Here is a 15,848-nt window from a genome sequence, read left to right as displayed (position 1 = left end):
TTCCTTCAATCCGTCCAGTTTAGAGCTGGACCGGACGCGTGAGGCCCTCGGTCCACCTTGCATCCCAGCACTGAATACTTCGGTGACAAGGAACTCCCCTTGGGGAGCGACAGCCTGTTTTATTTTCACATCACTCAAATAGTTGGTCCTTGCAGAGAGCTGAAATCGCCCCTCCCCCACCCCCTGTGAAATTTCACCCTTGGTTCCGGTTCCTTCCTGGGAACCCAGGCAGCATTTTGCCTTCTTTCACATGACTACCTTTCAACAGACAAAACGTTCCAGTTCCTTCAACTTTGGGAATGGTGGTTCTTAATAACTTGAAGGCTTTGGACCACTCCTTAATGCCACAAAAAGTGTGGACCATCATCCCAGAAAAAGTCTGCATGCACTGCTCCCCGTTCTGAGCCCATCTGTGGATCCCTCCAGAACCCACAGACCAAGGTAGAAAGCCTGAACTGGAACGCTAAGCCAGACTCCAGAGGAGGAAGGGAGCTCACCACCCACTCTCCTGACCTCACAGAGACTCTAAGCCCCTCGATGCCCCCGTCTACACCTGCCTTCTGCTGCCATCCACTAGGTAATAAAGGGTTAACCAGCTACCTTAGTTTGTTCCCAAGGAAGAGGATGGATGAGGACACCCCCAGTCCTCTCCACCTCCCCCTGAGCCTGCCCCAGGAAGATGTGCTACTTCAACGCCTGCTGAATCCCACAGAATACTCCAGGCTGACCTCCTCTCCTCCTCCCATTCACGTTCCTACCTGAAGGAGCGTCAGCCCCCAAATGCCCAGAGATCAGCCTCTGCTGCTCTTTGGTTTCATTTCTTCTTTTTTTTGTTTGTTTGTTTCCTGAACTGAAGCAGGAAAGAGGTGCCCCTCCCAGTGCTGTCATTTTACAAACAAAAATGGGATGATACAGCACCCACTGTTTCGTACACTGCCTTTTTTGTTGGTGGTGGTTTTTTGGGGGGGGGGTTGTGCTTAATAATATACTAGGCTGCTTCTCCATGTCCTTAAATAGTCTAGATTTTGGAGCGATTCTGGAGAGAGGGGGGCAGGGAAAGAGAAACATAGAGACTCAGGAAGACAGACTGAGAGGAAAGGAAGTGAGGCAGAAGGAGAGGAGATCTACGGTCGGACGGAAGCTGAATCTCATCTCGAAGGGGTCGAGGGGCAGGGCAGGAGTGGGCTTTGGTCTCGGGTGGCTCAGGGATATTTTGCTGCCCCTTCCACACACAGACACTTAGCACATTTGTGGGACTCCTGAGGGCCATGCCTGCCACCGCTCGGGCTTGGGGAGCTTGGAGGCTATTCAGCTCCGCAGGAGAAGCACACAGCCTGGGCTGGGCTGGGAGGGAGCCCTGCCTCTCCACATAGACCTGACTTCTCCACCCCTTAGTGTACTGGTTGCCCTCCAGAGATGCAAATTGTTTTGGCAGTGACTTTGTGAATGTGCTTGCATCTGTAACCACCAACAGGTTTGGTTTTTTTTTTTATTTATTTAAAACTTTTGTATTTTTGTTTTACAGAAGTGTTCTACAAGCACCAGTCCTTCTTGGGAAGCGTCCTCTGCCCTAGGCCCCCTGTCTCCAGCTGGGGTGGGCCACTCTCCTCTAGTCCCATAGCACCCAGGCACCCCCTGTCCTGGCCCATGTCACACTGGGTTGCAGTGATCTGAGAATGCAGTGCTGGCAGGGAGGGACTGGGTGCTGTTCACCTCAGTGTCCCTGGAGCCCGGCTGGCAAACTATCCTGTCAGGTGATTCTCAAACTGTGCCCAAACTGTGCCATGAGGAGCCCCGAAATGAGGCAGCGGCTTGGGGGACTGTGGATATGACTCTGCCCTCCCTTCCTCTTTAGTAAAGAGCACCTCTGCTTGTTATGATGAAGTATTGGGTTTCCCAGGGAAACTGCACTTTAGAAAGAGATTTCTCTGTTTTAAAACAAAAGGTTTTAAAGGATCGCCAATCCAGTCTGGTTCTTCAGGTTATGTGTCTTTCACATATTCAAGGCACCTGCAGAGGAGATAAAGTTGAGTACCTGAGCACCAGTCTGCTCCCTTCCTCTCTCCTCTAGTCCCCACTGTCTTATGTGCAACACCCCTACCCCCAGCCCTGTGGACTGAGTCCCTGTGGTAGAATGAAGATCCTTGTCCTCTGTTCAAGGAACTTGGTCAGGGACGAGCAAGAGGAGGATGTTCTACGGAACAGGAAGCCGTTGTGCCCAAATCACTCCAACTTTATTCTCTTAGATAAAACCGCATCAGGCATTTATGCATGACCGCTCTGGGTAACTCCAAGATGTGTCCCAGTATCCTACGGCTAAGTTGGGAAGCTGTTACCCAAACATCTGGGCTCATAAGTGTCCCAAAGGCAGGGACAGCTGCACAATTCCCCTGTACACTGTGCAAGTGAAAACAGCACTTGTGGTGGAAAGAACGGGGGCCCTGGGTCCAAAGATCCGGATTTTGGTCTCCAGTGTCTACTTTATAACTGTGTTTTCAGACACAGTTATTAACTTCTGGGCCTTGGGATCTTTCTCCTGGAGCTCTTTATTCTGATTACCAAATGAGATAATACATGTGAAGAGCTTTTATAAGCTATAAAGGCCTATTTTTAAGTGGTGATTATTATTGATGTTGATGATAAACCCGAGCCTGGAGAAGGGGAGGACAATCCCATCTTACCGGCAGCAGAGGGGACCTTGTCCCAGAGAGACGAAGCCCCAGCGATTTCAGAATTTTCTTTGCCAGATGGCTTGGCTTTATTCCCACCCTTGAAAAGAAACAGGTTGTCCAATTCCTAACCCAAGTCTATGGAATCCAGAATGTCTGATGGACCCTGTACCCTGGGGGTGCTGATGGGAAAGGCCAGTCCAAGTCAGCATGGGCTCTTTTCAGCAAGGTCCTGCCATGGACTGGTGCTTATTTGCCCCTGACCTCTACTAATGGATTCACTGCAAAGTGGTAGGCAGCTTACTTGGGGGAGGCTCTTGGGGGCCAGCAGTCATACATGTCAGGCAGATCTGTGTAGCCCAAAGCCACTTCCCGTTGGCTCCCCCTGCCGCCCCCCAGCAATCCCTGACCCTCCAGCTTGTGGGGAGCAGCTAAGGGGTTGCTGGATGACCGGAAGCTCACCAAGCAGCCAGAACTTTAGAAGTAGACACCGACATGCCAAGGAGGCCACAAAGTGGCCAAACCCAGACTGCAACCCATTCTTTCTGCTTCCAAGTCCAAGAGCCTTCCTCTGCCACGATTGGCCTCTACCTCTTCTAAGGAGGACACTTCCTTGTCCTTCATACCCCAGCCTTCCTATTCCGCCTTCCCTGACTCCAAGCACTGATGCCTCACCCTGGCTGAAGTTTGTGTTTGTAACGGCAGTTAAGAGGAAAAAAATGTTCACGGTCGACCAGTATTGACTTAAATTATTTTTTTACTTAAATATGTGCTTGTATGAAACTAGGTATAAACTGCTAAATCATACAAGCCTAAACCCAAGGTAAATATACCAATTAAATATCATATAAAGGGCGCAACAAGATCAAAAAGTCCAACATAATGGAGGAGGTGGTTTTATTGAAGGTTGCTTTCCTCTCGTAAAATGACGGCCAAGGTTCAGATTCTTTGGCACCTGGCTTTGCCGTATACTGCATACCAGCTGGCTCTATTGGAACAAATGCAAAACCAGTTGACGTCGCATGGGCTACATGTAGAACAAGCACGTTATTTCCATACTACATATGCCTCTGTCCTTCACGCATTTGTTTATGCCAATTAACATATTGCTACTTATTGCCAAGTGTCAAGGACGGCCTTGAAGCGCAGCCATGAGGTGGCATCGGATAATTCAGAACACATGCTTGTACGTTAACTTACCATAGCAACGAACACAAGGAATGTGAAGATTCTCCATGCCAAGCTCACGGACCCCTAGAATGTGTTCCACTGGTGACTGTTTGGTCCTTGGCTTTGAGAAAAGGACAGGTCCTTGGCGAGATGACAGGGGCCAGTTGGGGGGTTGCTCTACACTGCCCTCTCGTGGTGCTCTCCTTCACCACATCTTCCCTAGTGTCTTCATCTTCCCAGCCTGGTTCAAGAGAGGCAGGGTCTCTGCCTGAGAGGGGTAAGGGGACAGAGGACAGCAGCAGTGGATGACAGCACATTGGCTGGTTGAGGGTCTCGAGCAACAGGATGGGAACGGCAGCCGAGATAACCTAGGTCATGGTTCAGTCTGAGCTCTTTTTCTCACGTGATCCTTCCTCCCTTGCCTCTGGCAGTCACTCTGGAGGGTACCATGGTTCGTGTTGAAACATGGCAGAGTATCTATCTTTGAGGACGAGTCTCAGACCCTCAAGGGGGCATGTGGCACTTCCTGGGGCAGACCACTGAGAGTGAAAGGAAGGGCCTCAAAAGCAGAAGCTGCAAGTGATGGGCACCCTGCAGCGGGTGGGTGGCCCTCTGGCTTCCTCAGCTCTCCTGGATCCCCAGCTCCCTGCACTTCCCACCTCCCAGGGAGGCTAGAGAGGGGCAGCTGCACCGGGAGACCCTGGATTCTCCAGCCCCATCTCTGTCCATATTAAAGCATGGGCTGGGGCCCGGGGGGTGTCCCCAGCATTCCCAGAGGGCTTCCAGAGACAGATTTCAAACACCTGAGAGCTGGAAACCTGTCTTCTTCATGACTCTGTCCCTTTGAAGAGGTCAGAATCCTACCTACTTGTGCAACTCCAGAATCACACAGACCAGCATTGAAATCCCAATTCTACCACTTACTACTTGAGCCAAATTTCTTAATGCCTGTGAGTCACAGCTCCTTCACCTGTAAAATGGGAATGATAGTGCCCTATGAAGAGAACTCCATGGGATTCCATAGGAGAGAGAGAGAGAAAGAGAGAGAGAGAGAGAATGGGAGAGGGCACAGGGAGAGGGAGAGGGAGAGAGAGGATCCCAAGCAAGCTCCATGATGCTCAGCATGGAGCCCAATGTGGGGGTCGATCCCACAAACTGTGAGATCATGACCTGAGCCAAAACTAAGAGTCAGACGTTCAACCGACTGAGCTACCCAAGCACCCCTGAGATGAATACTTTTGAAGTACCTTCCTGGACATTCAGAAGCTCCCACACCAAGGCTCTCCAATGCAAAGCACCCCCAGCCATGGCTGCCCTGCTGGCTCTGTGACCTCGCCACACTGGTCACCAACCACTGGCTGTGCCATTGAAGTTGCTGAACATGCTGTCACTCTTCCCCAAACAAGGACAAGCCTGGATTTTGTATCATGATTTTCGTTTTTTCTCCCCCGAAGGACTTTCCCACGCCACGAGCTGCCTATTTGGCCCTTCTTGGGTATGTGTTGTGCTCTAGCCTGAGATTGTGGTGAAGCCAAAAGCTATTCTGAGGTTGTCTTTAGCCTCACAGCTATTTCAGGCTCCAGTTTAGACGCGGGGAGGGAAGCCAGCACTCTCTGCCTGAGAGAGTTGTGTCTCAGCCACAACTTCCAAGACTGATCCTTTTATGCTCCTGACACCCTCAGATCCAAAATAGCCCCCGCCCGGAGCTGGTGACTGCAACCAGCTCGGATGCAGAGGGCCTGTGCATGTGCAGCCCAGCCTGCAGGGCTGGAGAGATTTCTGGGGATTTCTGAGACTGAGCTCCGGAGAGGCAGCCGGGGCTACACCTCTAGCCTTCGAGCTGGTAGGCTTGCGAGGGGAGAGGTGCTCCAGTGGACGCTCAGCTTCCAGTCCTATAGCCGGATGAGGGAGCTCACTTCTGCCTGCTGGGCTCTCAGTTTGTATATTTCCTTCTGGGCCGCCATTCATCGGTCTGTGCCACAAATATTACTGAACACTTGCTATAGGCCAGGCACCGTCCTGGGCTCTGGAGGGGCACAAATGTCCCCCTCAGGGAGCTGATCTGCAACAAAAGTTGTAATAACGAATTGGCATTGATCTTCATACTTTGCAAAGGGCTTTGCCCTATCTTTTCTTAACAGAAAATCCTCTTGAATAGTCCGGGCTGATATAATACGTGTAGTTTTATGCTTTCCTGTTTTCATGCAATCCTTCCAGTAATTCCCAGAGTTAGACACTACCCCATTTTACTGACAAGGAGACAGAGACCGTGGAAGAGTCAGTAAATTGTGCGAGGTCCGCACAGCCAGTAAGTGGCAGAATAGGAGTCCAAACCCAGGTATGTCTGACTTTAGGGCCCACGCAAGATCTTAACTACTATGCATAGAGAGGCTGGTGGCATCCACTTACAGAGGCTCAGTGAGACACAAAGTTTGCCAAAGGCAAGTTCTGTTCCATGGAATGATGTGACATCAAAGGCCGTGGAAACCACCTTCTCCCCGTGCATACCTCCTTCTCCCTCAGCCCAAGTGGATGGAACCGGACTCTGCTCAAGTGCTTTTGGGGTCTAGGCCCCTTCCCACCTGTACACCGAGATGGTTCCTGGTCCTGCCGGCCTTCGAGGAACCATCTGCTCTGACCTGCCCACCTGGCAGCCCCTCGGGAGAGCTCTTTCTTCAACACAACCCGGCCCACGCGGTTCTGATTTGCTTCTTTCTTCCGCCAGCAAACAACAGGTCCCAGACAGGGTGTGGTGCCCTCCTCTGCCTTCTTCCAGCCCGTCAACTGCCCACCTGATAGGTTGCTTATCTCACAGTGAGGAATATACGTGTCTCATGCTTGTCTGCACCACTCCGCACATTGCTGGCACTGCTTGGGGCTCGACCAACATTTGCAGAGTGAGTGTTAAGGGCAGGGCAACTTCTAGCCATTTGTAGTTGCCCGGAAAGGTTGGGCTGGTTATTACTAGATGTTAGCTGACTCACAGAGGACAAGTCCTCCTTTATCTTCCCTACCGTCTGGGTCATGTTATTAACGTGGCCCACGGTAGTCAACGAATACTTGTGGCTTCTGAGTATTATTGTGCGAAGGCATTTCTGAAGGCTTTGGCTGGCATTCTAACCCCTGGATCCCTTGAACCGGAAACCCTAGTGTGAGATGGCTGGGGTCTGAAGCAAGCCAGGGTGTTCTGGTATCTTAACCGTAGACTGCCCGCCTGCCGAAGAAACAATTTTGAATAGTCCAGGAGGACATGGAGGGAGCTACCTTAATGCCATGGCAGTGCTGTGACAATACACAGGTCAGTGGCTTTGTGGCTGGGTTCTTCCTCCGCGAAGCTGCTGTTGTCCCAGAGACCAACCTGTGACAGTCAACAGCCTGACTGTCATCTGGGTGGCCCTTGAGATCAGCTCTCCAGGAAGAGTCTAGCCAGGCCACAAGGACATGATGTTCCAACAGCATTCCCTGAAGCCTCCCCTAGCATGGACCCTCTTACCAAAGCACCTGAAGATTAGCAAAAGGCACCTGAAGATTCCTCAATGCCCAAGGCTTGTGTAGATAATCTTTCTTTAAATCTCTATTCCCTCCTAACCCAATAAAAACCTATTTTTGTCTACAATTCCTAGTTTAAGCCCAGGCCTCCTCTAACTGGTGACCTGAGAGCTAAATGTGTCCAACAGACTCTTATTTTGGTCCAGACAGGATTAAAAAAAAGAAGAAGAAGAAGAAGAAAAAAAAGAAAAAAAAGAAAAAAAAAGAAAGGAGTGTTATTAGGCAGGGCAAGCATTTCCTAGTTGTTATGCTTCCCACCAGCCCCATGATGTTGTAGAATGTGTTGGGAACATGGATATGGTTGCACTGCAGGGGCCTGAGCTCTGGATCCACCCCTAACTAGCTGTGGAACTTCATCTGTCTGTTCTTCAGCTTCTTGGTGGGTAAAATGGGCGTCATCAACGTCCCCTTTGTCATACATGGTACTAATCTCAGAGGTTTGCCGTGAGGGTTAAATGAGTGTTTAATGTTTAGGACAATGCTTAGCATTGGGTATACGATGGATATTTACTGGGCACCCACCATGGGCCAGACTGTATTAGGGATGGGGGATATATCAGGGAACAAACCAGACTAATCTCTGCCCTGTAGGTGACATAGATAATAAACACGAGAGTAGATTATATAATAAATGTAGTGGTACACGTTATAGGGAAAGATGAAGCAGGGAGGGGGTGGACAATCCTGGGGTGCAATCTAAAAAGGAGAGCCAAGAAAGCCTCCCTTAGAAGATGACCTTCCAGAAAAGACTGTAGAGAGGCAAATAGTAAGCCATGTGGAGCTCTTCAGGGAAAAGTGTGCAGGCTGATGGAACAGAAAGCAGAAAGCGTAGAGGCAGCCTGTCGTGTTTGAGAAAATGTCAAATATTTTTATTATAAACTGCCTGGTCCTTGGAGGCATTTGAATTTGTGACATTGCTAGCAGCCATGGAAACTGGTCCTATGACTCTGGTCTTGACTGGGAAAGAGCACAGGGGTGGGTGGAGGGACAGCATGGATAGTGCAAAGGAAACAAGAGTTGTGTTCACTTCCTTTGCTCGAGGGGGGGCTCCCTGAGGGCAGGGACTATGTCCCCGGGCTCCAGGCCCAATGGTTGCTGTCTATCACTGTTAATGAAGGCATGTGTGCGTGCATAAAGGCAGTGGTCCTGGACTGCAGGGTCTGGGAGAGAAGAAGGAATAATGATGGAGACGGTAGGGCTGAAATGAGCTAAACACAGGAGGAGGCTCGGCCTTAGAGGCCCATGTTTCTAGTTGCGCTGATGATTCTGGGCCACCGGCTGGTGGCTTTGAAGGGAGTTTTGTTTCCAGCTCATTAGAAACGGTCAGTTGGTTTGACTGCAAGGCAGGCTCTTAATTTGATGCACATCTAAGCAGATTGGAGACATTTTTGCCAGGGTTGCTATTTTAGCAGGCAACAATTTGCGTGCCCACCAGGAAACCAGGTTTGGTATGAAAATAGAGACTTCCCCTGGCGTCTTGTATTCAGGAACCAGCAGTAGCTGGCTTTCTATCCGTGCTGCTTCGTGTCTAGGAAACAAGGCCAAAGAAGGGGGAGGGGGGTGGAAAGGGAGAGGACAGCGACTGCCAAGGTGTGTGCTATTTGCAGACGCAAGACAGGTGGGAGGAATAACACCCTGGTTGGGCTCTCGTGCAAAATGAAGATAACCACACATACCTCACGTGGTGAGGGTCGGGATTCCATGCGATGGCCTATGAAAAAGTGCCTGCACATCATCCCTTCCTTCTTGGCTGGAGACCCATCTCCTTCCTCTGCTAGATCAAGAGAGGACGGTCTCCTCTGTGGGAGATATAAGCCCCAGGACGCACGAGAATAAAAAGAAGCAATCCAGCAGGGAGAAACAGCGGGCATATGGGATCCTCAGATATGAGGGGCCGGTCACTTGAACCCCAGTCCAAGGATGACACCTGGTACGGGGAGCTGCAGCTGGCCACAGCTGTCCCCCAGGCAGGCCTCATGGGGCTCCCGCTCACCTCTGGCTGCCCCGTGAGTTCAGGCGTGCAGTGACACAAGACACAGCCAGGGACGGGAAGCACAAGTCACACGTGGCAGGTGGATTTGTGTGAGGCCTGCTCATGCTTTTCCACCTCTCAATTTTGCTCTTGTTTGCAAAAAAAAAAAAAAGAAGAAGAAGAAGAAGAAGAGGAAGAATCCAGTTTGTATGAGATTCACATATCCTGTGTAATTTTGATCGTCACTATCCGAACCTCATCTCAGCAGAAAGGGGAATTCATAGCTACCAGAGGGGGGCAGGGATGTGGCTAGAATAAGAGACCCAGATGCCACCTGACTCTCTACTATTCCTTTGCCTGTTGATCTCTGCCCATCTCATTGCAGCTGCAGTCTGGCTTTCTGGAAACAAAAGCGGCAATAGCCTCCCGCTGTGGCAGGTGTCAGACCTCAACTTTCTTGATTTGGAGCTAAAAATTCCCAGGAAAGGGGCTCCTGGGTGGCTCAGTCGGTTGAGCGTCCGGCTTCGGCTCAAGTCATGATCTCCTGGTTCATGGGTTCAAGTCCCACGTCGAGCTCTGTGCTGACAGCTCGGAGCCTGGAGCCTGCTTCGGATTCTGTGTCTCCCTCGCTCTCTGCCCCTCCCCCATTTGTGCTCTGTCTCTCTCTATCAAAAATAAATAAATGTGATTAAAAAAAATTTTTTTTTAATTCCCAGGTAAGTTTTTTGGCTCGGCTGGAGCTAGGGCCCATCCCTGGGTCAGTAGGCTGTGGCCAGGGAGATGGGGTCATGCAAGAATCGGGACGTTCTCGGCTTGCCTGGGGGCGCTGAGGGCATGCCGGGCAGAATGTCCATGACTCTTATCTAAGGTGTAATCCTGGAGACTTTAAATGTTTAGGTGGTCACTGTCACCTTTCAGCAGGGTATAACTTGGATGATTTGGAGGAAGGGTGGGGGTGAGGGCTTCCTGAGGGTGAAGGGGGGGTCCCAGAAACAGGCAGCCTCCTCCTCAGACACCGCATCAACTCCATTCCTGTCCTCGCCCCTCTCCCACACGCCCGCCCCCGACCATGTCATGAGAGCTGTCTCTGGGGGTTATTCTTGCAGAGTGAGCAGGGTGAGTGCTCGCCTTTCAGACATTTGCCTGACAGCGTCTTTCCTGTCTTTCCTTTCCTCCCTCCCCTACTGTTAGGCCCTCCCTTGTGGAAGAACGATTGTCCTGGAGGTAGACACTGGTCCTAGCTCTGTAGGCACAGGGAAGGTTTCCTGGAATGATTCTGGGGTTTCTCACGATCCAAGGGGGCAGTGGGAAGGGCAGAAGCAGGGCAGCTGGAGGGCTTCACGGTGGGAGTTCATGCGCTTGGACTCCATGGTATCACCCTTAACCCAACTCCACGTGGACGTCTCTAGACATCCATGCCCCTCAGGCCTGTGGGTCTCCGTGCCAGGAAGACTAGCTGAGGCCCTGGTTTGGGTCAGTTATGTGTCCTAGGTCAACCAATTAGGGACATTCATTTTTTCATTTTTTAATTAAAAAAATGTTTTTAGGGGCGCCTGGGTGGCTCAGTTGGTTAAGCGTCCGACTTCAGCTCAGGTCACAATCTCGCGGTCCGTGGGTTCGAGCCCCGCGTCGGGCTCTGGGCTGAGGGCTCAGAGCCTGGAGTCTGATTCTGTGTCTCCCTCGCTCTCTGCCCCTCCCCCGTTCATGCTCTTTCTCTCTCTGTCTCGAAAATAAATAAACGTTAAAAAAAATTTTTTTTTAAATGTTTTTAATGTTTATTTATTTTTGAAGGAGAGAGAGACAGAGCATGAACGGGGGAGGGGCAGAGAGCGAGGGAGACACAGAATCCGAAGCAGGCTCCAGGCTCCGAGCTGTCAGCACAGAGCCCGAGGCGGATCCCAAACCCACAAACTGAGATCGTGATCTGAGCCGAAGTTGGACGCTTAACCTACTGAGCCACCCAGGCTCAGGGACATCCATTTTTAAACATCTCCCCCAACGAAGTTATTTTCAGTAGCAACCATGAAATACAGATAATAATACAAACAACACCAGGAAAGAAGTGCGGTGAAAAAGTTCACTATTAAACTTTGTATATACAGTCATACCAGTAAAAAGTAAATTAAAAAGTAAGATACAAAATAAAATACCTATTGCAGTATAATGGAAGGGAAAAAAGTCATGAAATAACTCTTTTTTGCATTCATGTGTTTTTTGGAAAGAAGGAAAATAAGTTTATACTCGCATATTGGTCTGTCACAGTAATGAATAATATCACTTCAGTTTTTGTTCTTAAGTTGTTACTTTTTGCAAATTATTTGGTCAAAATTAATATTTGCATATTCACATTCAATAGGCGATTTAATAAGATTTATCCAACTGTCTTTGCTCATGGTTGACTGAATAATACTTTTTATCAATTTTACAGGATTTTCTTCCTGGGACGTAACATATAAATAGATAGGAAAAGTTTGGGGTGCCTGGGTGGCTCAGTCAGTTGAGCATCTGACTTTGGCTCAGGTCGTGATCTCTTAGCTCGTGGGTTCAAGCCCCACGTCGGGCTCTGTGCTGACAGCTCAGAGCCTGGAACCTGCTTTGGATTCTGTGTCTCCCTCTCTCTGTCTCTCTGCCCTCCCCTAACTCGCATTCTGTCTTTCTCTCTCTCTCAAAATATAAATAAACATTAAAATAAATTTCTTTTAATGAATAGGAAAAGTTTTAAACGTAAGGATATGTTTGGCAGAATTTATTAAAATCCCATTTCACAATAAATTCTAGGAATGGTAATACCATTCATGTCTCTGTGTCTTGCTCATTGATTCTAGTAGCTTTCGAATGCTGACACAGTTGACAATATTCTAGTAAAATAGAAAATCCATTATACAACTCAATTATTTTTTGTTAAAACTTCCAAAGTTTTTGTTCTATAAAAATCAGAGTTAATGTCTGAACCATAGCAAACATTGACACTATTTGCTTTAGATCAAGCGTCCAGTTCTTGGTGATAATGATCAAGTTCATTACATGCTGTCCTTTTGATTCCTCCAGTCAGTGTAAGCCAGTATCTTCCGCCATTTCTCCTGGTGTTCACAAAATGACAGAATGAAAGTCATTTGAGTTCTATTTCTCCATTTTGGTAATCGCTCTCTCATTGTGGCTTGTTTTGAATCTACTGTTCGGATGCAGGAAGATGTACGATAACAGGGGTTAGGCCCATGAAGTGAGCTTGAATGAACCCAAATCGTTAGGAATTTACTCCGAATGAATGTGTGTGGCTGAGTCTGCGTGTGCCCGGGCTTGGCCGCATAACTGGGGGTTCTCCAAGTTAACTCCCATGTAGAATGCAAGTTATAAAGGATAAGAAATGAAAATGTGCTAATTTGAAGCTTACATACATATGACTTAGAAGGCAACCGTAAACAATTGTGTAGGACTCAGACCAACAAAAGATTTTTTTCAGGAAGGAGTACTTTATCACTGACATTGCTTAGAATTGCCGACACATGGTGATAATAAAAAGCAGATTGATTTCTATTTGGTTTTATTATTGTTTTTAAATTCTCTGCAGACTTCCTTATTGCCTGAACCCAGGGTAGACTGTTCCCCGTGCCCCGCAGTTGGTACCCTAGTGCATTCAGTTGTGGTGGTGGTGGTGGTGGGGGGTGGTTGTGGGGGTGGTGGGGAGAAGTTCATGTAATAAAATAGACAAAGACTTCAAAGGCTCACCCTGCATTTCAAGGGCTGTACTCAGAGAAGGGGGCACTGCTGTGGCTCAGGCAGCTACTCCACGTGGTGTCTATTAGTCTCCTCAGTTGCTTAGCATAAAACACACACACACGCACAGCCCATACACTTCATCCCGTAGGTCTAAGATGCTCCTGCCCAGCACGACTGATGTGCCCACATACAACCACATATGCAATGGGCTCCAATTCCAAGTCATATCAGCTACCGCATCCAAGATGATATCATGGAGCCGTTGTTCTCAGTCTAGATAGCCGAGTGATTGCCATTACTCTTCTTGTCATATTGAGATCCCATCTGATATCCATCAGGCTATGTATTACTTAGCAAACAAAACCACTAATAACACACCCTATCCTCAAAGTCTGTGCTAACACAATTTCTCCCATGTTAACGATATTCCTTAGCCAGTCCTTGTGTATGACTTCTTTCTTCTCTATGATGGTCCTGCATAACCGACTCCAGGTTGTGCTGAGTTCAAATGCTGGCCATAGAGTGGGCATTATTGAGCAGTGGAATCCAGTAGGGTGGATGGCTAGTTTTCTCTGGTTGCTGGGATTGGGGGTGCAGTAAGGAATGTTTTGGAGGGGCTTGAAGGCTTTGATTCCCCGCTTCCTCCAGCTCCTCCCTCATTCCTTAATTTCCATGGCCAGGATGTCACTCTTTCCTGATCATGCTGTACACACATATGAAACTTAGTGAGTTTGTAAGTGAAAGTGCAGGTATAGTTCAATAGCCTGAAATATCAGTTTCTGAAGTTGTTTTTTTAATGATCTTAAGTTAGTAGCTAGTGGGATCATATTAAGACCTTAACTTTGAATTTATGTCTATGAGGAAGACTTCTGGGACAGAGTTTGCTGTTCCCTTACGCAGGTTATCCCAAGGCACTCAGAGGCAACCACCTGACTCTGGTCTCAGCCTTTCTCACTTCTTTTCAACTGCTTTATGGTGGCAACTATTGGGTCCCCTCAAACTCTAGCACTGGTGAAGTCCCAGGTGACCACAAGAAACACACTGCCTGTCACTTTTCACCAAGGTTGCTAATTTCCTATCTCTGAATAAAGAGTATTACTGTCTTCCCTCCCATCTCAACAAAATGACCTGTTACATTTTCCTCGAAGGTCTGAAATTTGCAACATACTCTCTAGAACCCATTTATGAATTATTTAATCTTATTATTTGAAAACCTCAGATACCGACTCTAGATGATTTCAGCAAAAATAAAGAGAGGCAGACATTTATTGGATGACCCCTGGGGCATCCAGATGGTGAATGTTGAATATACAACTCACCTGTGGAAGGGAAGAAACTGAAGACTTCAATGGCGGACATTTGCAGCCCTTCTAGAGTATCCTGTTATTTATTTATTTTTTTTTATGTTTATTTTTGAGAGTGAGAGACAGAGCGTGAGTGAGGGAGGGGCAGAGAGAGAGACATACACACAGAGCCTCAAGCAGGCTCCAGACTCCGAGCTGTCAGCACAGAGCCCGACATGGGGCTCGAACCCATGAACCGGGAGATCATGACCTGAGTGGAGGTCGGACGCTTAACCGACTGAGCCACCCAGGCGCCCCTAGAATCCTGTTACTAATATGCATTAGCAAACAGAAGTTCAGCGTGTCTCGGGGAGAATCTGAAATTGGCCGAGCTCAGAACTGTTGTCTGACTATATCAGGGGCAGAATTGTGTGGTACAGACCAGGCCTGTGGAGGGTGGAGACAGGGCGATATGCCTTGTTATCAGGGCCTGCACCCAAAGAAAGGGCAGTTCTTTGGAGATAGGCAGCCTCTGCTTCGGTTTTAGGGGAGGAGGAGGGTGTATCATCCTGTTCCTTCATTAACCCTTGCCCCGCCGTGGGTCCCACTCTCTGTACACCTAGGGCCCATTCAACAGTGTGTTGAACAACTGATAAAAAGATGTCATTGGCCAAACACAGGAGCCTCTAGAAGAGGTTCAGGACCAATGGACCTCTGGATAGGAAGCTGGTGGTGATAGGGTTAGAGAGAAAAGAAAACAAGGAGATGATTCTAAAATCCAGAGAAGAGAATTCAGGAGAAAAGCATTACTTTGTGTGACTCTGAGGTTTTTCCCAGCATCCTTAGCTTCCGAAGAGCCCTCCCTTCTCTGAATGTGAGCTCCCAGCACCTGTATTGCTCATTTGACTCCAAGCACAGATACTCTGCCTTGCCCTGTACATTTCCACAAGGAAGCTCCATGTCCCAAACAGTACGTCAAGATCCCCAAGGACAGAACGCGTGTTTCCTTTTGTTTTTGTATCTCTAGTATCAGGCCTGTTGCCCCTTCTCACACTAAATATGCAATGACTGTATTTTCATGATGACAATTGCCATGAGCATGAGTGAGAGAAATAATACAGGAAATTTTCCTGCCTACTTATGTCTTTTGACGCTTAAAAAAAAAAAAAAAAACCCTTAAGTTAATAGCATGGCAGTGACAATGTCTAAAATTTATATTCCATTTGGTTTTTTTAATGTTTATTTATTTTGAGAGAAAGAGAAGGTACAAGCAGGAGGGGAGGCAGAGAGAGAGGGAGAGACAGAATCCCACGCAGGCTCCACACTGTCACCGCAGAGCCTGGCGTGGGGCTAGATCTCACGAACTGTGAGATCATGACCTGAGCTGAAATCAAGAGTTAGATGCTTAACCCAGGTGCCCCTAAAATTGATATCCCATTTAGAACAGGATTTAAGTCATAGGGTAAGTAGAGCTTAGTTCATTTTTCA

Source organism: Panthera pardus, unplaced genomic scaffold (genome assembly GCF_024362965.1).
Source record: "Panthera pardus isolate Hobbes unplaced genomic scaffold, ASM2436296v1 HiC_scaffold_11, whole genome shotgun sequence".
NCBI classification, from domain to species: Eukaryota; Metazoa; Chordata; class Mammalia; order Carnivora; family Felidae; genus Panthera; species Panthera pardus.
This window is presented reverse-complemented; position numbering follows the sequence as displayed.